The following is a 22,670-nucleotide window of genomic DNA, read 5'->3' as shown; positions in this document are numbered from 1 at the left end:
GTGCCCAGTAGGAATAACATTTAACTTTTAAGTAATCATAAGAAAGATTTGGAAAACAATACATGTTTTCCGAAACAGTAAACAGTGACCAAGTCACTGAAATAAAAAAACTTGTATATGGACAAACTCCTTCTTCAAACAATGTATAATATTGATGCCACTTCCACATCGAATAGTAATATTGATGCCAATTCCACACCGAATAAACTTATAATAGGTATAAATGTGAAGGAGCGCATCCTATATACCACATGTGGAAATTCTCATTTCCCATAACAGTTCTTGATGACAACAAACATACAAGTCCTTTCCAAAACGTGGAAAGATTTAAAGAATCAACAAAACAATCATAATGCAAACTAAACAATGCATGGAATGCACAAACGGACAATGCATGAGTTTGTAAACATAAACTTTTGAAAAAGAAACAATAATGGTTACAAAAGAGTTAAATGTATTCCCACCTCTTTTGATGACAAGCCTCGCCTACCTCGAGATCCACGATCCACTGGTTCATCCTTTGAATCGATCGTTGTTAATATAGACTAACTGTTAATCATACAAGAACTCTAAGAATCTAGCCAAAATGGCTCATACAAGAATCATACAAGTGTATCTAATGGTTATAAGCCCATTTATGACTTTACACCTTTTCAATCTCTATCTTTAGCATAGCTAAGGTTTGCTAGTTCAATTAGGTTGGTTCTATAGTCCATTAACTAAGTCTTATGAAGATCTACAACTTTGTAGAAGGAACCACCATAAGATAACTAGTCCTAAGCCCAAGTTCTCTAAATAGGCCCATCAACCAAAGGCCTGGTCCAATTGGTCAACTGACAGTCTCTAACGGTCAGAAGGGTCAAGTAACGGTCAACGTCTACCCAAGGTCAAGTCCTGGTCAAGGTCAACTAAGTTAAGGTCTAGTTACTGAATTAACTTAGTCAGATATCTGAGTCAGAAGTACTAGGTTAAGTCAGATAATAACATAATATCTGACTGGGATTACTAACATGTTAAAATTCAAGATGCAACTACACTCCCAACCAATTTGATTCTATTCATTGATCATTACACAAGTTATTCATTTTAAAAGAATTCTATAACTTCAAAACAAATACAGAACAACTTCATAACTCATTTCCAAATACAATTCAGCTTACCTTTAGGTAGCAGTTGCAAACTCATCTACATACATCCATGTAGACGGGGAAAAACGGTTCGTTAGTTTTTTTAGGGAAGTGAAGAGACGAGCGCGTTGTCGAGACTCCTCGACCGAGCAAACTGCTTAACCTCACACAGATGCACTGCAAAGGGAGTGCTTAGTTCGAGAGATCAATCTTTAGGACTCCGCCCTAAACCAAGCGCTACCAAAAAACTGACCAAAGGCTACTAAAAATTTTCAACAGCTTAAAAATTTAGTTGTATTCACAGTTTAAGCCACTGGCAAAGGCAACTGGGGGTGTGTATTGATTTAAGCCACTAAACGGTAAGCAACTACAGTTTCTAAAACCCATTGGAAATATGCATGCGCCAACTAAACAAATGTACTAGTAGCTTGAGACAGTCAACCACTTGGAAAAAAACAACGGCGGGATATTAGTTGCCTAACCCTCTATTCAGCCACTAAAGTTACACAACTACCAGAATGCCTAGTTGATTAGATCTTTGGGAACTAACCAGGCCAACTACAATAGGCATGTTCATTAAGCTACTTTAGGGAACCAACTTAAACATCTTAGTAGCTTAACTTAAGAGGAGTAATTAATTTAATGAAGGAGTGACTAAGCTATTGGTGTATCAAAGCCTTCTCGCTGATCCCCTATACTTGGTCTAGACATGACATTGTAATCAAAGTTAACAATGAAGGCTAAGGCCAGAATTTCCATCGCCAAAAGTTAACAAAAATGCTCCTTCGTTAACTATAGCTTAATAAACAAAATACACTGTAGTTTCATACTGAAGTGGTAAAGATTTGCTCAAAAAGAAAAGTTATGTACTTCCCGAGCATCAGTTTCAGTTTCCATATATGGTTCCAAAGTTCCATACAACCAAAACAAGACAGAAAAGGGTTAAGTTCCTCGTAAAATTAAAATAAAACTGACTACTTTATACACGTGAACAGCGTGCACAAACTGCACCTTGCCCAACTGCAGGCTAGGCACGAAACACAATTATAGCCTTACTTTTTCGTTCCCTAGTATAGTAACAACAAACCTTTTGAGCCACAAAAGAAAAATTAAAGGAGTCGGAAACCATTGGAATGCGGATGTCGAAATTACTAGAAAATATTGAAACACAAGCATAAATGATTCTAGCAAAAAAAAAAAAAATCTAGAACATTTTTATTCATTTCTATTAATGTTCTCCAAGAAAACCTTCTACTTCGTCTTCCGGCTCCAAGGAGATTTTCAATACTTTCAGCAAATTCCTTGTGAGTATATTTCCTATACTGAATCACATTGAAGATAGAAACAACAACAAAAGTCCCTGTCTATTTCCTATAAAGCAAGTGCAACCAAGACAATTAATTTGAACTTTATTGTTCACAAATAAATTTGAACTCACAAGAATTGTATGCAAACAGGAAGACAAATTAAGAATACCCATTTGTCGTATGCAGATTAGAACGAGTAGCGCTAGCTAGATAGGTAGTCAACTCCTCATTTAAATAAGATCCATCCTAATTAGATGCCTGCTAAAATACCACATTATAACCATATATCCACATTCAAGGGTGAAGTATATGACTAGGATAGCTCTGCGGCAAGTTTAAACCTTGAGAAAAATTGCTTGAGCTCAAGGAATTATTGAGCCGGGTCACAAGAGCTAAGGGACCTTGGAAGTTCGACATCAACTTGAGATGATCAAGTATAACATTGTTCTGGATGTGCGGACAACATTCACTTCAGCTGGGTATTGATCCCCTAAATAAGAGAATACTTCATAAAATTAAGCAATTATCTGTGAGACCATACAAAATTATAATAAGCAAATACGAAGGAAATTAACCAATCTTAGTGTCACCAACTTAAAGCATGAGTCCAGTTGTATGAATTTGATGATAGAACTTCATTCCGCTGAAAATTTAAAAGCCATCAGCAAATAAGTCAAGAGGATATCACGGAACCCCAGTGATGACAATTAAGTAAGAGTCATTCATACCCTCTCTCACATCACTAAAACAAATTCAGATCAAACAAAATAAGGCTCAACCAAGTACCTCGAACATTGATCTTTACTCCAGCAGTTTTGAGAACTTTATCATTTATCAGTTACCAGTATGTACTTCACAAAAGAGTTCATTTATCACACATACAGAGTACAAAGGGAACATATAAACAGAAAACAAAGGCAAAAGATAGGAAATAACCAATAAAGTATTGAGTACTACCTTCGGTGGCTAGCCATAACACCCCATCCAGCGTGCTTAGACACTCTCGCCGCTTCGATGCTCTCAGTCACAGTACCAATTTGGTTGATCTCGCAGAAAAACAAAAGACCTATTCACAAAATTCTCATGTTAAGAATGTTTTGGAGTGCTGAACAAAAAGATTCATATTAAAACATATGATTCTCATATAGAACAAAAATCCTTCAATAGAAGCGCATTGCAGGACTTCTCTTTGATTGCTTTTGCAACACACTGTGACCACACAATAATCATTATTCGAAAACAATAATTTGAAGTTTTCATTATTCGAATATAAATATCCATACAGTGGGATTAGTAACAAGGAGATCATCCCCGACGATCTGCACTTGTTGTACGACCTCACAGGTCATCTTAGCATGGTGTTCCCAGTCATCCTGATCAAATGGGTCTTCAATGGATACAATTGGGTAATCATCCACGAAAGACTAGACATTTTCCAAACTGTCTCCAGGTATTTTATGTGACCCATCATTGTTCTGCAGAAAAGAGAGTGTCAATTTCACTTCAACTCTAGGAAAGGTAAGAGGCACAAACATGCCAATATAGGTGTTGGTTAATAAACAGATATCAAGGAATGGACACTAAAAAAAATTCAATACACAACGGGTTGGTAAGGAAGTTTGTTTTTAGCATTCTCACATCAGATTAAGAGGGTGTTTGGCAAAATAAGCAAAACCTTCACTCCTTGTAACCTCCTTTACGTTTCGGAAGTCAATTTAGGATGAGTTTGTACGGCAAACTACACTCATAAGTTAATGAAGTGAGATAAGGACTACGCAACAAGGCAAGTGTAACAGAATTTGTACTTAAACAGTACTCTTACCTTTTGTTTTTTGACAATATATGCCGAAAAAGATGAGCCCAGTTACAAAAACGACTACCTGAAGCAAGAGTTACTTCTTTTTTAAGCAAAGAGTGACTCTACAGAATGCAAGTTCACCTAAGTTTTGTGTTTACTATTTTACTTTTATTGATTAGCTAAATCATGACTCAATATAGCAATTATTACCTCAAAAAATTCTCCAGTTCATCGTCTGACCCTCTTTCAAGCAACCTCATTAAGAATCAAAACTCCATCTGAAGCATAAACATAAATTGAGTTCATCAATATCGAATTAACCAAATCTGAGAGAAAACTCTCAGAGTAGTTTTGTCAAACAGGTAATAAGCGATTGTCAAGATAGATATGGAATGTCGGAAATCTAACTTTAAGTGGAACCCATTTTTCAGTAGAGAAAAGCATATACAGTCAGACCCCTAATTTCCAATTAACGATCTCTCTAAGGCTACGAAGTCCAGCATCATAACCCCATAATTCTAAAAGTTCTTCTATAAGTAGTTCCAGAAAATATACACATCGATGATGTCCTTTCCAAAACAATTAGATGCAAATTCTTGGAAATCCACAGTGATACTGAAGGTAATCTCTTTAACCTAAGACAAGTGTATAATAAAACAATAATAAGATATGTTATTGAAAGCAATAGTGGTTAAATGCTAATACAGATTCATAACCAAAAATTGCAGGTGACGAAATTGCAAAATATGCAAAAGGAACAAGAATAATCGAACGCTACTGCATCAACAATGGTCAACTGTTCCTCCTCCAGCAATGCAATAAAAAAACGGATGATAAAGTAAAAAAATAAAATAAACAAGGAAATCAACAATTGCGCCTAATTGTAGTGTCCAATGCAATTATTCAAATCAAATTGAAATACAAGAATGGGAAGAAAGCACAATGGTCAATCTTGCTTTTATATCATGTATGAACTTTTCCTTTCACTATTATTCATATTCGGACATGAGAATGGTACAAGGAACCACAATCACAATGAATATGACTAAAATACAAAAAATAAGGTCAACCATTACAGATTTACAGTGAAGATTCAGAAATCAAATATACGGTATATCCACGATCAATATATACACGGTGTTAGTCCTCAACGGAGTTGGGGGAGTTGGGTGTAGTTTTGTTTTTTCCCGTTAGTCGTGAGGGAGTTCGAGGGAGTCTCTTAAAATCCCCGTTAGTTGTGGGAGAGTTTAGAAGAGTCTCCCCAACTCCCTAGAAAACCCCGTTAGTCGTGGGGGAGTTTGAAAGAAACTCTTAAACTCCCTGTTAGTGGTAAAAATTAGAATGATAGGGAGTTTGTTTTTTTTGGGAGTTTTGGGGAGTTCTAGGGAGTTTATAGTGTATTTTTGCCTCACTCCAAATCTCTCAAAAAAGTAGAGATTTTGGGAGAGTCTCTCAAACTCCCTACACTCAACACACCAAACTCTCTCAAACTCCCAATACTCTCTTACACTCCCTCAAAATCCCCAAGATTCAAAATACAATAAACTCCCTCCAACTCACTCGTGGACTAACCCCCTAATAGCTTTTCCGGTTTACTATGAAAAAACTGTTTGGAAAAATAAACCACCACTGATTTTGTTCATAAAATTGATTTTAGGTGTTCAGAAGAAAAAAAAGATTTCACTAATAAAAAACAAAACTATTATGAAAACCCAGGGATTGATTCTAGTCTACCGAGCAAGATTAGAACCAAAAACTCTAGAGAGATAACTTGGATGGTACCAAAGACCAATATCCAAGTGTCAATCAATTTAAATCAACAATCAAAGATCGGATATTCTAATTGATTGAACTAACGCACAACCTGTGATATTTCAAATTATAAGGATAAACAATATAATGTGGAAATAGAAATAACACAGACACTAGAATTTTGTTAACGAGGAAACCGCAAATGCAGAAAAACCCCGGGACCTAGTCCAGATGGAACACACACTGTATTAAGCCGCTACAGACTCTAGCCTACTTCAAACTAACTTCGGTCTGGACTGTAGTTGAACCCCAATCAATCTCACACTGATCCAAGGTACAGTTGCGCTCCTTACGTCTCTGATCCCAGCAGGATACTACGCAGTTGATTCCCTTAGCTGATCTCACCCACAACTAAGAGTTGCTACGACCCAAAGTCGAAGACTTGATAAACAAATTTGTCTCACACAAAAAAGTCTATAGATTGAATAAATCTGTCTCACACAGAAATACCCAAGAGTTTTGTTCCGTCTTTTGATAAATCAAGGTGAACATGAACCAATTGATAACCCAGACTTATATTCCCGAAGAACAGCCTAGTATTATCAATCACCTCACAATAATCTTAATCGACGCGGCGAAAGAAGATATTGTGGAATCACAAACGATGAGACGAAGATGTTTGTGACTACTTTTATATCTTTCCTATCGAAGATATCAATCTCAAGCCAATCTTTGCGATTGTACTCGTACGATAGAAACAACAAGATCAGATCATACAACTACGAGAAAGTAGTATCGGTCTGGCTTCACAATCTCAATGAAGTCTTTAAGTCGTTAACCTGGTTTGAGAAAAGAAAACCAAAGGTTAAAGGAGAATCGACTCTAGCTTACAACTAATATCACACGTAAGGTGTGGGGATTAGTTTTCCCAGTTGCTAGAGTTCTCCCTTATACAGTCTTTCAAATCAGGGTTTGCAATCAATGTTAGCTTTGTAACAAAGCATTCAATATTCATCGTTAGATGAAAACCTGATTAGATTCAAGCTAATATCTTTCAACCGTGGGATCGAAAACTTAGCTTGTTACACACAAATGAAATGCACGTTTCTAGGTTTGTGTAGCCGTACCCAAACATGTACATTTGTTGGTTCAACAATAGTTAACCAAATGGTTAGCCATATGAGCACTTTCATATCAACCATCTTCTTCTTCACCATAACCAGTTCAAATGACTCAAATGAACTAGTTAGAGAGTTTTTCAATTGCAAGGAAATCTTATGTACTACACAAGACACAATTGAAGCAAAAACGATTTGATTCACTCGAATCGGTTTATGAACTTTATAGCCACGGTTTGCAAACATCATTCCTTAGTTTATATAAACATGAGTTCACAAATAATCATTTTTAGATATAACCAACTCAAGTTCGCAGACTGGGTTCGCGGACTTAAGTTCCCGGAAGGAGTTCTCAAACTCCAGCAGATTTTCTCGGGTCGAGAACTTCCGCCAGTTCGCGGACTGGGTTCACGGACTGAGTTCACGGCTCTTGTTCCGGTTCTCTTGATCAACAAAGTTCGCAAACTTTGGTTCAAGGAATAAGGACTTATACAATGCTTATATCCATCGATGGTTATATAATCTAAACTCTCATTTTAATCATTCAAACATTCTTAGAGAACGTTATATAGTTGTTATTCACAAACTATTTTTCGTCAAAGCAATTTTCAAAGTGATTGAAACATAACATGACTTTCGTCACTAGATAAAGATGAATTTGGCTAAAGCGAAATCTTACCAACACATATTTCAAGAAATATATAGGCGAGATAAACTCGGCTCGAAATACCAAATGTGTATAATCAAAGTCTATATAGCAAAACGACTTTTGTCTCAAGATATGAGATAGAGTAGATAGACTTTTGAGTGATAAATAAGTTCAAGTCTCCACAAAACTTTTTGTCGATAAAGTTCCACCAGTTCCTTGAGTAGTTCTTCGTCTTGTATGATGATCGCCATGGAGTTCTTGAGCTGAACTACACTTTCTATCCTAATCCGAGACTTAGCTATAGTAGACTAGAAATCAAGACTTATAGTTTTCATCACTAACATTGACAAACATGCTTGAAATAGCAACGCATGCGAGTTCGACCGAGCAATGCTCTAACAGAAAATGTATATATATATACTTTGATCGGATATTCAAAATATATTTAAGATTCCAGATTTTTCAAGAACACAATGGCCATGGTTCATACAATAAAGATAAATTCTGAGAGGAATCTTATGCATTTTCAGGATACATCCTGTCTCATAGAGAATTGTATCATTGTCGCAGTTAGTATCAAACACAATGATATACAACCCTATCGGATCCAAAGGAGTATGTAAGTCACTCAAGACATACATAGATATAATCCCATTTCCTAAGACATTTAGGAATAAGAGTATAACATACTTCATTCGTGTCTTCCACCACGATTTTTTAAAGTAATCAAATCCTTCCGTTACATTAACTGGATCACCCACTAGATTCATTTTCTTATAGATTGGATCGCACCAAACACAGATTGTTAGATCTTTTCGTGTTTGTCTGCTCTGATACCAATTGAAAATACGAGGGTACCCAAATGTACCATAATCTTTTATTTTGATCACAACCTATACAAGACCTACTGTGTATAAACCTCTTGGAGCAACAATGACTCAAGGAATATTTCAACACAATGTCCACTTGATATAGGGTTAGTCTGAATTGTCCTAACTTGTGAATTAAATATCAAAGGAAAGTGGAGAGAACCAATACACTTTGTGTGATTGTCTATGGATATGGAATCGAGACAATACAACAACAAAGTGATCACTTGATAATAGGTACGATAATTATCGAAACCAATGGGATAAATATCAAGTGCCATGTTAACGTACAAAGTGCGATTTACTTTAATTATAATTGTTGATACATGAAAAATAATACCCCTTAACGGATCTGGGATGCCCCTTAGGAGAGGAGGTAAGCCTAGTATGACATATGGGGACTTGGGGACTAGGCCCAAGTCCAATGAGAAAATACCCATGAGGTAAGAAGGACAAGGAAGGAATTGATAAATAAGGAGGAGGTTATATTAAAGAATGGTATTAGGAGTAATTAAAGAGGTTTAGGACATGTGTCATGATGTCATAAAAGGAGGGACATTTGGGAAGGTCTATATAAAGAAGGAAAAAGTACAATGGAAAGGGATCTCTCTATCTTACTATTCCTAGTAAAGTGAAGTCACTTAGTGAGACTAGGACGGGTAGAACCAAAACCAAAATCACATATTAACATTTGCAACCACGCCCGAAGGCTCGTGCCTAGGGTTGCACAAGATCCGGACTCGAACCGGTGAACCGGACCAGAATCGGAAAACAAAACCGGAACCGGTCCAGAACCGGTGTTGCCGGTATGGGAAATGGGAATGGAACATCAGAACCGGTGTAGACCGGGACAGATACCGGTTCTAACCTAATTCCCGGCCATCCCGGACCCATAGTACCCACTCATTCTCTGAGCCATAGATTATAAGATTAAGATTAATCTTAACCGTCACGTGTCATATATATTCCTAAATACCTAGCCGCTTTCACTCATTCTCTTCTCTTCTCGATTTCATTTTTCTTCTTCACTTCTTCCGATCTCCACAGAGAGCCACCGCTATCACTCACCGTTACAGGCTCCACCATTAGAATAACCACCATCTTCAATTTGACTGTCTTTACTTCGATTTTGTTTAGTTATGTTCAATTTTGTTTCAATTTTTCAGGGGTTTGCAGTAAAACGAAACCCTAGGTTTATAATTTGGGGGTTTTCAGAAATGGGTGTTCTTATGTATGATTTTTGTTTATTTGTATGATATCTGATTTTCTATTGATGATTAGCTAATTGATTCTTGTGTGGATTTTTTAGGGGTTTGTGTGGATTAAATTAATTCTGTGGATTTTTTTCTCAACAGCAGCAGGTAATTATTTCTAACTTGTCATTGTTATCTTATTTCATGGATGGAAACTATAGTATAAGGAGTTAAATTGATGTTTGAAAACGAAATTTCTAGTTGATGAATTTCAATTTATTGTTCGACTATTGTGTGGATTTTTTAGGGTTATGTTTGGATTAAATTGATTGTTGATTTGATTCTGTTTTAGGGTTCCCAGATGTTTTGCTATGAAGTAATTACTAAATATGATGGAGGAGATCCATGGGGATGTCATAAGAAATATACAAGGCAGATTCAGCAACAGATGATGATAGAAGTAGAAATCCAAATGATTTTGATAAAGCTGCAGTATCAAGACCATTAGATGAAACACATCAAACTTGTTATTAGGTCCTGGTGAATAGAAGAATTAGAACATGTTGATCTTGGTTGTATCATTGTACTAGGAAAACATTTGTATGGATTGTTTGATTGTATTGATTATCAAAACTCACATTTGTTTTGGTGTATTTGGATCCTTTTTTTAGTATATTTTGAGAACATTTTTATACTAGGTAAAAAACCGGTACCGGACTGGAACCGTACCGGTATTACAGGTACAGGTACAAGTCCAGGTACAGGTACCGGTCCTCAAAATGAGGAACCGGTCAACTGCAGGTACAGGTACCGGTTCCAACAGAAAACCGGACTGTACCGGCTCATGTACACCCCTACTCGTGCCTAGATCACCATGACACACCTAGGAGGCGCTAGCTCAAGCGTGGTAGAAAACCAACCAAATGACCCACCACTCAACCAAGAAGGAGAGAGAGTGGGGATAGTTTCGGACCCTATCACACAGTTGAGGAGACCATATGCTCCACAAGAGAAGAACAAATAGCAAGGAGGCGAGAACATGCCGACCACACATCCTTCTATGAAGGAAATGCAAAAAGAGCTAGAGGACCACGTCTGCAGAGATCAAGAGCTGAGAAAACTCCTGAAAGTGGCCGGCGCCGAGCAGAATGCCAGAGGAGAAATGGAAGACTCGGGAGAAAAAGAAGAAGAACCTGTAGCTATGACACAAATGGAAATGACCGAGTACTTGGAGGCAAATTACAGAGTAATGAAGCGGGATAACTATGACTTCATGGATAGAAATACTCCCCCGAGGTCACAGGATAGCAGTACCCGGAAGATTATACTTCGCCGAAATTCAAAGTTTATAATGGCCAAGGCAATGTGTGGGAACACCTTAGTCGATTCCTATCTACTATGAATGATCACGCAACTAATGGGAAGCTGTGACTTACCATTTGCATTAGACCCCCCTCCATTTGAATTCTTCTCTGTACTTTGACAATAGTTATTTCTTAACCATTTTTTAACATTATATCATCATTTCCATTCGAGCACTTACCCAAAAATCCATCATCTCTCTACAGAAGAATTCAAATGTCGATAAGGCTTACTTATTCTCGTACCCATCACTCGGAATCGGAATCATCAGATTCCTCTTCCTCCTCATCAGACCCCTCTTCCTCCTCATCGGACCCCTCGTCTTCATCTGCATCGTCCACTTCGGAATAGGTCATTTGGGCCAACAATTCATCATTAATCCCAAGTCTCTCATCTTCGCGAAATTCCCGAATTCTCTCTTTTATGACAGATTTAGCTTCTTCCTATGCAATATCCCTTTCCAGACTTTCCAGTGAATCTGTAGTGAGTGTATTACTTTCACACCCAACAACAACAACAGGCTCTTCATCTTCGGAGTAGTTGCATCACAGTCTTGCACTGCCTGAAAATATAGAGAAGTATGTCGACAGTCTCGAATCATGCATCTTGTATTGTTCTCCACATGCCTGAAAATCCATCTAATTCCCGACATAATAGAAGATTTGAGCTTGTAATCGACAAGTTCAACATTTACCTTCAAGAATTTAGCCCGCATGTACCTGGCCCATTTCTTGTTGGAATTTTTGATATTCCACCACAACTTCATTAGCATGGCTTTGTTTACTATCTTCATTCTAGCAATCCCAAGGCCGCCTTCAGATTTTGGACAATACAATACAAGATGCATGATTTGAGCAATGCTGTAAATGCTAGCAATTAATAACTAGGGATTCTTTGCATAGAGTATTGTAAATGCAAATGTTGATCTCGGTTGTAATGAACTGGGTCTTTTCTGCGCAACTAGTGTTCTTGTAAGAAATCCAGTTAGAACTCTAATTTTGGCTTTGTGAGAACTTTTAATGAATTGAGTTTTTTGAAATGGATGTTTAATGAGGCTAACAAGGTAACTTAATCAATGTAGATCAAACTGTAGATAGTGTTGAAAGTAGATTCAATCAGGAGAGGATTTAATTTTGCAGGATGTTGTAGCATTGCAGAAGAAAATACTTGGGAGAACATGCAGAAAATGCATACAAATTTTCAGGATTTAATATAGTTTGAAGGTAGTTACCCTTCTGAATTTTTTTTCACTCAGATTAAACCATTTTGTTCGATCAACCAATCAAAATCGAGGGTTTTATCCACCCACATATTTACTCTTTTATCCAACAAAATACCACTGAATCTGCGGCACATGTGCAACACATTAGCGAAATATCAGTAATATTCCTTGAAAAAAGTAACACTGAATACGCGATTCCTATGAGATTGACTAACGACACTCAAAATAATGTGTGACCCCGAGCCGAACGGCTCTTAACTTAATAGCACACTTTTTGCGTTTCTTATTTGATGGATGCGCGACACATGAACTATGTGGGTCGCAAAGTCGTTTAAGACGAGTAAACGCCGGTAGGCTCTTAACTTAATAACACCATTGTGACAATCCTGAATTAGTAATAGTAATCCGTCCGGCCCTATCATTAGCAATTCCCAGTTTTACTACCCGAGCATACAGTCCACATAACTCAAGTTGGCTAAAAAAAACACTTTTATTTGAAAACAATGTAAAGAAAGAACATCATTCTCATATAATGAGCATTGTGTATGATTCTAAGAATGTTAAACCAAAAAGAAGAAACAAGTCTGTCTAAAGTGTTGACATAACAAATATAATATTCAGAAGATGAAACTTAAACACTCTTAATATGGTGATCGAAGCACCGTGTCTCTCTGTGATAACCTTATTGATATTTAGGAAAAACAAAACTAAAAGAAACTACAGCAAGGAAGAGATCCTACTTCTTCCCACACTCTGCAGCGCCAACCCAAGAAATACTCCCGACTAACTCAGTTGCTTACTCTATTACCTGTAAGGAAGAATCAACACAAGGTCGGAGCCTTGAATTTTTTTTGCAAGTTCAATCTTTAACCATCGATTTTACTATTAAGTAAAAGAGTATTAAAAATTCAGTCCAAAGCAGTTAGGATTAACATGTCAAAGAGATTCAAGAAACTGTACAAAGATAGCACAACACGTCAGAACATTACCGCTTACCTTCGGTCTTAAAAACTCGAGGAAACATTCACAAAATATAACTCAAACAAAAAATTCAATGCTATTCAACACCAACGCTCACAAGCATGATATCTATTATGAAGAAAACCCCAAAAGTAAAGACAACCCCAATTTCCAGGCCAAGCGCGATAGCTATTGTGAACCCGACCTTTCAACATAATGGTTTAATATGAAATAACTTTCATCAAACCACAAACACTTGAACAGAGATTCAGATCTTAAATGAGCTCAAACATAATCAGTTCATCCCTGCTGAAACATATTGCATAACCATTCAAACTGACGAAACATATTCATACAAAATTCAAGCTTCAACCCAATACCGAAACAATTCAGGAAATAGGCTATGCAAGACCAGTATATTGTACTTTCCACAATCATGTCTTATACTGATCAGAACATGGTGAAACTTTTACCACAGACTCATTACTGTATCAGAGACACTTCACAAAAATATCAAGTAAAACTGACGGTTAGATATCAAGATAAGACAAATTTTATATGCATAATTCATACTGAAAAGGTACAGTCATAAAAGGGAAACTTCATCTAATTAGGGTTCTTACGTACATCCAATTGCTCTGAAATTTTTACAGAAGCATAATCATATAAATGGGTTTATCATATCCAAAATTCATGTAATTATACGTAACAAAACTCCTAATCCAGATGTATCTAACCTATTCACGTTCTAGCAATTTTCTGAACTTAGAATCTCTGAAACATAGTTTTTTTGGGTAGGGCTGCACATGGGTCGGTTTGGGTCGATTTTGGCCTCACCCACCACCCAACCCACTGATTGCGAGTAACATAAGTTGTCACCCACAACCGACCCAACATCACAATGGGTCGGTTTTCACCCGACCCACATTACGGCGGGTCGGGTCGGGTGGGTGGTGAGCTACCCACCATAAAATCACAGAATCAATTAATCAAACATAAAACATATAAACCCCAAATTGAAATAAAAAGAAAAACCCTAAACAGATAAACCCCAAATTGAAAATCACATAATCAAATATATTATAATGGTTTTTAGTCCTACCTTCAGTTATTGGATTTCTGCTGCCTGATGTGGTGGTCTACACAGCGAATTTGAGTTAAGAATTCAAAGATCGAGCAAAGAGTGGAAAAGAAAATGCAGTCTGTCTGAGAAGGAGAGAAGAAGAGGCCGAAGTGAAAATAGAAGCAAATGAAAGTTAGCGATGCTTAGGGTTAGGTATTTTATATCGTCACTTCAATGGTTGCGATTCATTCAAGGATAGATAATCTAAGAGATAGGGAATATTGGTCGGGTGGGTGGGTCGGTTCGGGTGGCGGAAGTTTCTACACGCAACCGAACCAACATACGGTGGGTTCTGGCGTGCCTCACCCATAGTCGACCCACACCTAGGTGGGTTGGGTCGGGTGCGGGTATTTTTGGGGGGTGCGGGTTGAGTCGGTTATGTGCAGCCCTAGTTTTGGGTTCCTTCACTTATCTGATCGGCCTAAAATTTTGGTCGATCCTTTAAAAACTAGTTATAAACAACATATCAAAAATTTAATAATTTCTAACGGATCAAATTCATTCTAAGACGCAAATAGATCTTGCTGCTCAGATTTCAGAAACAGAAACAATCTCAAAACCTAAACTAGGGATTTAAATTCAAAAGGTTCATCTATATCTAAAAAATCGAACTCAATGCTTAATAGTTAAAAAATTGATAGAGCAAGAGCAAACTTGCCTTTGGCTTGAGCTCCAAATCCTCAAGAGTTCTCCCCTGATTTCCTCTTTGAAAGTTCTTGCTGACTCTTTTCACGGCAAGAACTAGGTTTTTGTTTCTTTGATTTCTACCGCTAACCTTAACAGAATTTTTATTTATTTTAACCTACCTACTGAGTAGTTGTATCTAACACCCAAAATTCTATTAGGGATAGCCTATTACTAACAATACAAGTTATAAGGGGTGTTAGATTCTCCTCTCCTAAAAGAACAATTTCGTCCTCGAAATCAATATACTCATACTCGAACAAGGATGGATGTTTAGCCCGAATATCATCTTCTCGCTCCCATGTTGCTTCATTATGGTTATGATGATTCCATTGCACTTTAACAAGGTTTAAAGTCTTGTTCCGCAGTTTATGTATCTTCCTATCAATGATGCAGTGCGGCTTTTCTATATGAATACCATCCTGCCTAACTTCAAGGTCCTTGAAGTCTACTCACTGAGGGTGGTTTTCATCTCTCAAGTGTTTTCTTAACATTGATATGTGAAAAACATCATGAACTGCTGACAAGTGTTCCGGAAGAGCTAAACGATATGCCACAGCACCAACCCGTTCAATAATTGGAAATGGTCCAACATATATTGGAGCTAGCTTCCCTTTTTTCCCAAATCTCATCACTTCTTTCATGGGTGAAACTCTTAACAAAACATGGTCACCAACAACAAACTCCACGTGCCTCCTTTTTTGGTCGGCGTAACTCTTTTGCCGACTTTGAGCAGTTCGAAGTCGTTGTCGAATTAAAGAAACTTTCCCTGTAGTTTCTTGAACAATTTTTGGTCCATATAAACTACTTTCACCAACTTCTGCCCAGCACACCGGTGACCGGCAAGGTCTACCATACAACACTTCTAAAGGTGTCATGCCAATACTTGAATGGTAACTGTTATTATAAGAAAACTCAATGAGTTTCATATTGTCTTACCATCTACCCTTAAAATCCAGAACACATGCTCTCAACATATCTTATAATACTTGATTCACTCTCTCGGTCTGACCATCCGTTTGCGGGTGAAATACAATACTTAATTTTAATTCTGAACCAAAAGCCTTTTGTAAACTACTCCAAAACCTCGAGGTAAAGTGCGAGTCTCTATTCGACACAATGGACGATGGTACCCCATGCAACGCGACAATGTTGTCAATATACAATTGCGCCAACTTGTCTGTAGTATATGTAGTTTTTACTGGAATGAAATGAGCAGATTTAGTCAAGAGATCCACCACCACCCAAATTGAGCCGTGACCAGACTTCGATCCAGGTAATCCGACTATGAAGTCCATCGATATATCATCCAATTTCCAAGTTGGGATCGACAAAGGTTGCAGCATGCCGCACGGCTTTTGGTGTTCAACCTTCACTTGTTGGAAAGTTAGACACTTCGATACATACTATGCGACATCGAGCTTCATTCCATGCCACCAAAAATGTCTCTTCAAATCACAATACATTTTCAAACTCCCTAGATGTATCGTGTACTTACTACGATGAGCTTCATCCAAGATACTGCGACGTAGTTCCTTATCTGCAGGTACACATAGTATTTTCATGAACCTCAATCCTTCATCAGAACCTATTACCATTTCTGAAGTAGTTTCATTCTTTACTTATTCAAGTTTCAATTGACACCACGGGTCTTTGGCTTGAGCTAAAATGATTCTCTCGATCAAATTTGGTTGATGTAGTAACCGTCCTACAAATGCTTGTTCTGAATTTCCTGAGGAAAAAATGAAATCAGCTTGTGCTACCTCTTGCAATAACTTCCATTCAAGAGACATAAGAAAAGCGACAACACCACGCGGTTTTCTACTTAATGCATCAACAACAACATTTGTTTTCCCAGGGTGATATTCAAGAGAAAACTCATAATCCTTTAACAATTCCATCCACCTGGACTGTCTCATGTTAAGTTCTTTCTGAGTAAACATATATTTAAGGATTTTATGATCAGAAAATAACTGAAATTTCTCCCCTAATAAATAATGTCTCCAAACCTTCAAGGCAAAAACTATTGCTGCCAACTCCAGATCATGAGTTGGGGAGTTTTTCTCATGTATACGTAGCTGTCTAGATGCATAAGCTATGACCTTACCATCTTTCATAAGTACACAGCCTAACCCATGGAGTGAGGCATCTGTATAAACAGTTAGACCACCACCATCAGTCCGTGGAAGTGCCAAGACGGGAGCAGAATTCAGCCTCTCTTTTAGGGTGCAAAAAGCTTGCTCACATTCTTCTTTCCAAACAAAAGGAACCCCCTTCTTAGTAAGATTAGTAAATGTACCTGCTATACTTGAAAACCCTTGAATAAATCTACGGTAATAACCAGCCAATCCCAGAAAACTTCGCACTTCTGTTACAGATGTAGGTTGCTTCCAATCTAACACCACAGTAACTTTGTGTGGATCCACGGCTACACCTTATTTTGATATAACATGTCCAAGAAATTGAACTTCTTGCTACCAAAATTCATACTTAGAGAGCTTAGCATACAGTTGGTGCTGACGAAGAGTTTGCAATACCATTTGTAAATGTTTAGCATGATCTTCACGGATATAAGAGTATATTAATATGTCGTCGATGAAGACAATGACAAACTTATCCAAAAATTCCTTAAACACCCTATTCATCAAATCCATAAATACAGCTGGTACGTTAGTAAATCCGAAAGGCATAACCAAAAACTCATAAGAACCATATCTTGATAAGAATGCTGTTTTAGAGACATCATTTTCCCTAACTCTCAGCTGATGTTAGACAGTCCTTAAATTGATCTTATTGAACCAACAAGCTCCACATAATTGATCAAATAAGTCTTCAATCCGCGGCAACGGGTACTTATTTCTTATTGTAGCCTTGTTTAACTCACGATAGTCGATGCACAAACGAAGTGAACCGTATTTCTTCTTGACAAACAACACTAGTTCTCCCCAAGGTGAAGTACTGCGGTGTATAAATCCCTGGTCCATCAATTTTTGGATCTGTTCCTTAAGTTCACGCATTTCAGCGAGAGACATACGATACGGTGCCTTGGAAATCGATGTTGTACCCGGCACTAACTCAATACAAAACTCAACTTCTCGGTGCGGTGGTAATCCTGGAATCTCTACAAAAACATCTGGAAATTCTGCCACTACGGGTAAATAATTCAAGGGGTCAACCTGAACAGTACAGTCTTCTTCATGTACCCCACAAAATAAGCTTTAGAAGGAGCCTCATTTGTAGTAGTGACAACGAAGAAGCCCTGCTGATCTGGTATGGAAAATACTATGGATTTCCCTCGACAATGAAGCATTGCATGATACGCCGATAACCAATCTATCCCCAAAATTACATCGAAACCAACCATATCAAGCACAAATAAATCAGTGGGAAAATCTAAACTCTCTAATTGTAAGTTACATCCCCTAACTATATGATCAATCAAGGTAGTTTTTCCTAAAGGTGACATTACTGACAAAAAGGTTTCACATGGCATCGCTTCAATAGTTAATTCACTCACAAAAGTCGCAGCAATAAAAGAATGGGTTGCACCATAATCAAACAAGATCCTACCAAGCTTGTTATGGATGAGGAACATACCTTCCACAACTCCATCAGTCACTTGCTCTTTTTGCGGAACAAGAGCGTGAAATCTTCCTTGGTTAGAGTTGGTTCTCTCCTATTCATTGTTTGATTCCTGGAAATTATGATGTTGAACTCTGATGTCCTTGGCGGGTCCTTGGGTATCATTCAGTGACGTTGGCTTTGGTCGTCTATGATTAATGCATCGATCACTCTTATGTCCAGGATCCCAACAGTTGTAGTAGTTCCCATTGTCAGACCTTTGTCTCTTCCAACCACTCGAATTGTTTCTATCACTACGATGGTCTCCATTACTCTTGTTCCTGTTACCTTGGCTTTGGTAGTTGGTGGCTCTCTAAAAGAGTCACAAAAACGATACCTGCAAGTGCACAGGGTCTGTTGTAGTGAGTGTGCAAGGCAGGGTCGAACCACAGAGACTTGGGTGTGAATTGAAGTAATGAAGCAAGTGACAGTTAACAAGAAAAATCAGTGGAGTAGTTGCAGAGGGAGTGGGAGGAAGAAGATGGGTTCGATGGAAAGAAGGAGGGGAGTGTTTGGCGATGGGTATAGGTGTAGGTTGTTACAGTGTGAAGCGGGTGTAGCCAATTCGATGTCCAGCGAAGCTGAGCCGTGGGATGCGGAAATGATAGATAGGTCTAACGGCTACAAGTGAATAGGCTGGTATCGACCGTCGGATGCCTGATACAACGAAACTGACGGCTCAAGATGGGGTTAGGTGCTGTAATATTAGACAGGAGCTTCAGACTTTGATGTACTGACAATGCTGCGACCGTAGGATGCTGAGATGATCCAATCTGACGGCTAGAAAGGGAAACGGGTATGGATATATGAAATGGGTTTGGGTAAGGGTTTTGGACCTTGGGTATGCCAAGCCCATATCTTCTTTAAGAACAATTCTTCCTTGTTAAGCCCATTTCTAGCCTTTTGGTCTTGTGCACAACATTCCTCGCGGCTTCCTTGCGTAATTCCTCTCGGCTTCCACCACTTTTCTGCTCTTTTCGCTCCGTAATTCCATCCAAACTTTATTTAGAACCTAAAAATACAAAATTAATTAAGAAAAGTATTTATTCTTGAAAACAATGAAAATACAGAATATGGGATAAAATGGAGAATTAGAGCACAAAAGATGAGTTAATTGCCAAGAAAAAGATATAGAAATATGCACTTTTTAGCACTCATCAAATACCCCCAAACCTGAATTTTACTTGTCCTCAAGTAAAACAAAACTAAGAAAATCCTACCTATACCACTGTCGCTGGTCTCTCGAATGCATTTAGCGTATGCAGTAAGCCTTTTAAACCACTAAGTGTCCCTAGTGGACGAGTGAAGTCTCATGAAGGTTTGCTTAGAACGTACCTACAAAGTTCTAGGACAAAATATAAGCTCAGATTCCATGAAATGTGACATGTGCAAGACAGTTTAAGCTCACAGCAAAATGGATATGTCAATCTAGCTATCAAAGGCACAATCCTAGCACTGATAACAAATAAAGACATGTGATAAGAGTGTAAAGTGTATCTACACATGTGTAAAGAAAGATCGGATGTTATGACTACTAATCACCAAGAGATAGTTTCTCAGGCTAAGAACCGAGGTCGAAATCTAGCTAGCTGTCCGGACTTTACGAGAATTGTGAATGAGTTGGAGGTATTTCACAATTACTCGCATTGTACATCAATGGCATACACCCTTCCTTGCTTATTACAATAAAACAAAAGATGACTCTTTACATGACTCTTATTTACAGTGACTACTCTCTTTTATTTTTGGAACAAGAGAGGATGGAATTGATAAATACTTGATTTTTTTTTTTGAATTTTTTTTTTGATATTAAATTTTTTTTTTTCTGAATATACATCATATTTTATTTTTATTTTTTTTTAACATGGTAACACTTTTGATACATATACAAAAGGAAACAAAAAACTACATGACTCTTAGCAAGAGGTAGCCCTTTTTGATGCACCCAGTTAAATTCGATGGTTGTCTTTCTTAATGTAACCTCCACCTTCTATCCCAACCAACCAAAGAACAAGCTAGACAAGTTTCGTTCAGTATTCTAAAGTGATTGGCAATCGTGACTTCCGATAGAACACCTCAAGGATGAGGCTATACATGTATTGGTAGATCGTGCGCGTGCAAGTTTCTTATCACTATGTGAATTGTGCTAGAATCAGGGGTGCCTAAATATCTAGACTAAGAATCCTTATGTTTACATACATGCACAAGAGTCAACATTTCAAGGTAAATGAGCTCCATTTTTATGTTTTTTTTCAATTTTTTATTTTGATTTTTTCATTTTTTTTTTAACAAAAAGAAAGAGTTCAGTTTTCAATTATAGCATGTGATCGTGGTATCTATACCATACCCCCAAACCTAAACTAAACATTGTCCTCAATGTTCCAAAATATGAAAAGAATTATAACATACGAAGAGGATTATGCTGAGTAGAGAGAAAGGAAAGAGAATACCCGATTTGACGGCGAAAGCAAAATTAGAACTCCGTTATTCAAGGCAAAAATCCAACATATTTCAGTTAAGAGTCACATTGGATTAGCAAAATATGTACAAAAGAAACAAAAGATTTAACTAAGAAACTATCTACTAGATTCTATACAAGAAAATTTGGTTTTTAATGGGATTGGACTTTTTGGAAAAAATTTGGTTTTGTCGGGAGACATTTGATTTTGATGGGAAAAAGAAAAATTTTGGTTTTTAGGGAATCATTTGGTTTTTAATGGGTTTTGAAAAGAAAAATTTGGTTTTAAAATCGGGAGCAAGCCCACATTGGTGGAAGAATGCACAACCCACTAGAAATTTGAAAACAGCCCACAACTGTTGTGCAAAATGAAGCCTAGCTGAGTGTGAAGCCCAACGAATCAGTTTGAATTGAGCCCAGCAAAAGGTTTTGAAAAAGAAGAGGTCCAATTGTTTGGGTTCAGGTGCCCAGAAGTTCAGTTTCAGTTTGGTTTTGGGCTAACAGAATAGCCAAAATTCGAGGCCCAGTTGGGCTTAAAAATTGTTTTTCCAATTTTAATTTGGGTCAAGCCCAGAGTTTAGAAATTCAAATTTCAGGGTTGAAACCCACAGTTCAGAAACAAAATAAGCCCACAGTTCAGCTTAAATACAGGCCCACAGTTTAGTTAAACCACAAGCCCAGCATTCAGTCTTAAAATTACAAGCCCAAAAATTGGGTTTACTGATGGGTTTAGGCTTACTAGTTAGCACATCCCAGCTGCTCAGTAATTGCAGTTGCACAGCCCAGTTGGGCTTGGTTCACAGCAACAACAACTTCAGCAAGAGCACCAGAGGCTCATCAGCAACAACAACAAGAAGAAGAAGCAGCAGCAGTAGGAGGCAGCAAGACAGCAGCAGCAGCAGTAGGAGGCAGCAAGACAGCAGCAACACCAGAGGCTGGCTGTAGCAAAAGCAGGAGTTGACAGCAGCAGCAGCATCAGTTCAGCCACAGCACAGCAGCAAGTAGCACCAGCAACAAGTAGTTCAATGCAGCAGCAACAGGAAGAAGAAGAAAGAGTAGCAGCACAACTGCAGCAACAACAACAAGAGCACCAGAGGCTCAGCTCCAGCAGCAGCAACTCCACAGCAACAGAAGACAAACAGCAGCAACACCAACTACCTGACACTCATTGTGTGTGATCAGTACACAGAAAAGGCAGGGAAAAAAAAGGAAAACTGCATAAAGCAGTGCAGTTTGCAGCTGTAGTTGGCAAGGCCAAGATGCTTGACAGAAAATATGCAGCTACAGATGCATATGGGGGTGCAGATGCAGTGAATGGAATGCCGATGCAGTGATGCAATGATGCAAATGAACAGCAAGAGAAAAAGCTAAAAGATAAATGCAAGTACAGCTAAGATGCAGATATGGAGAAGATGCAGGCATGCAAT

At 37.9% G+C, this 22,670-nt stretch overlaps 1 long non-coding RNA gene across 4 annotated transcripts; it reads right to left on the bottom strand.

Annotated features, from left to right (window-relative positions):
- Positions 1 to 2,184: 2,184 nt before the first annotated feature.
- Positions 2,185 to 5,305, bottom strand: LOC113275683. Of its 4 annotated transcripts, none has more exons than XR_003323724.1 (6): positions 4,443 to 5,305; positions 3,718 to 3,909; positions 3,392 to 3,500; positions 3,221 to 3,285; positions 2,776 to 3,077; positions 2,185 to 2,692 (listed from the first exon to the last, which is right to left on the bottom strand). It is a non-coding gene; the product is annotated as an uncharacterized LOC113275683 (long non-coding RNA). The 4 variants fall into 4 exon arrangements; XR_003323725.1 differs by having other exon boundaries at positions 2,185 to 2,924; positions 3,010 to 3,077; XR_003323723.1 differs by having other exon boundaries at positions 2,185 to 2,924; positions 3,029 to 3,077.
- Positions 5,306 to 22,670: the final 17,365 nt, after the last annotated feature.

The sequence above is a fragment of the Papaver somniferum genome, chromosome 4 (genome assembly GCF_003573695.1).
Source record: "Papaver somniferum cultivar HN1 chromosome 4, ASM357369v1, whole genome shotgun sequence".
NCBI classification, from domain to species: domain Eukaryota; kingdom Viridiplantae; phylum Streptophyta; class Magnoliopsida; order Ranunculales; family Papaveraceae; genus Papaver; species Papaver somniferum.
The sequence above is the reverse complement of the archived record's forward strand: the minus strand, read 5'-3'. Positions and strand labels throughout refer to the sequence as shown.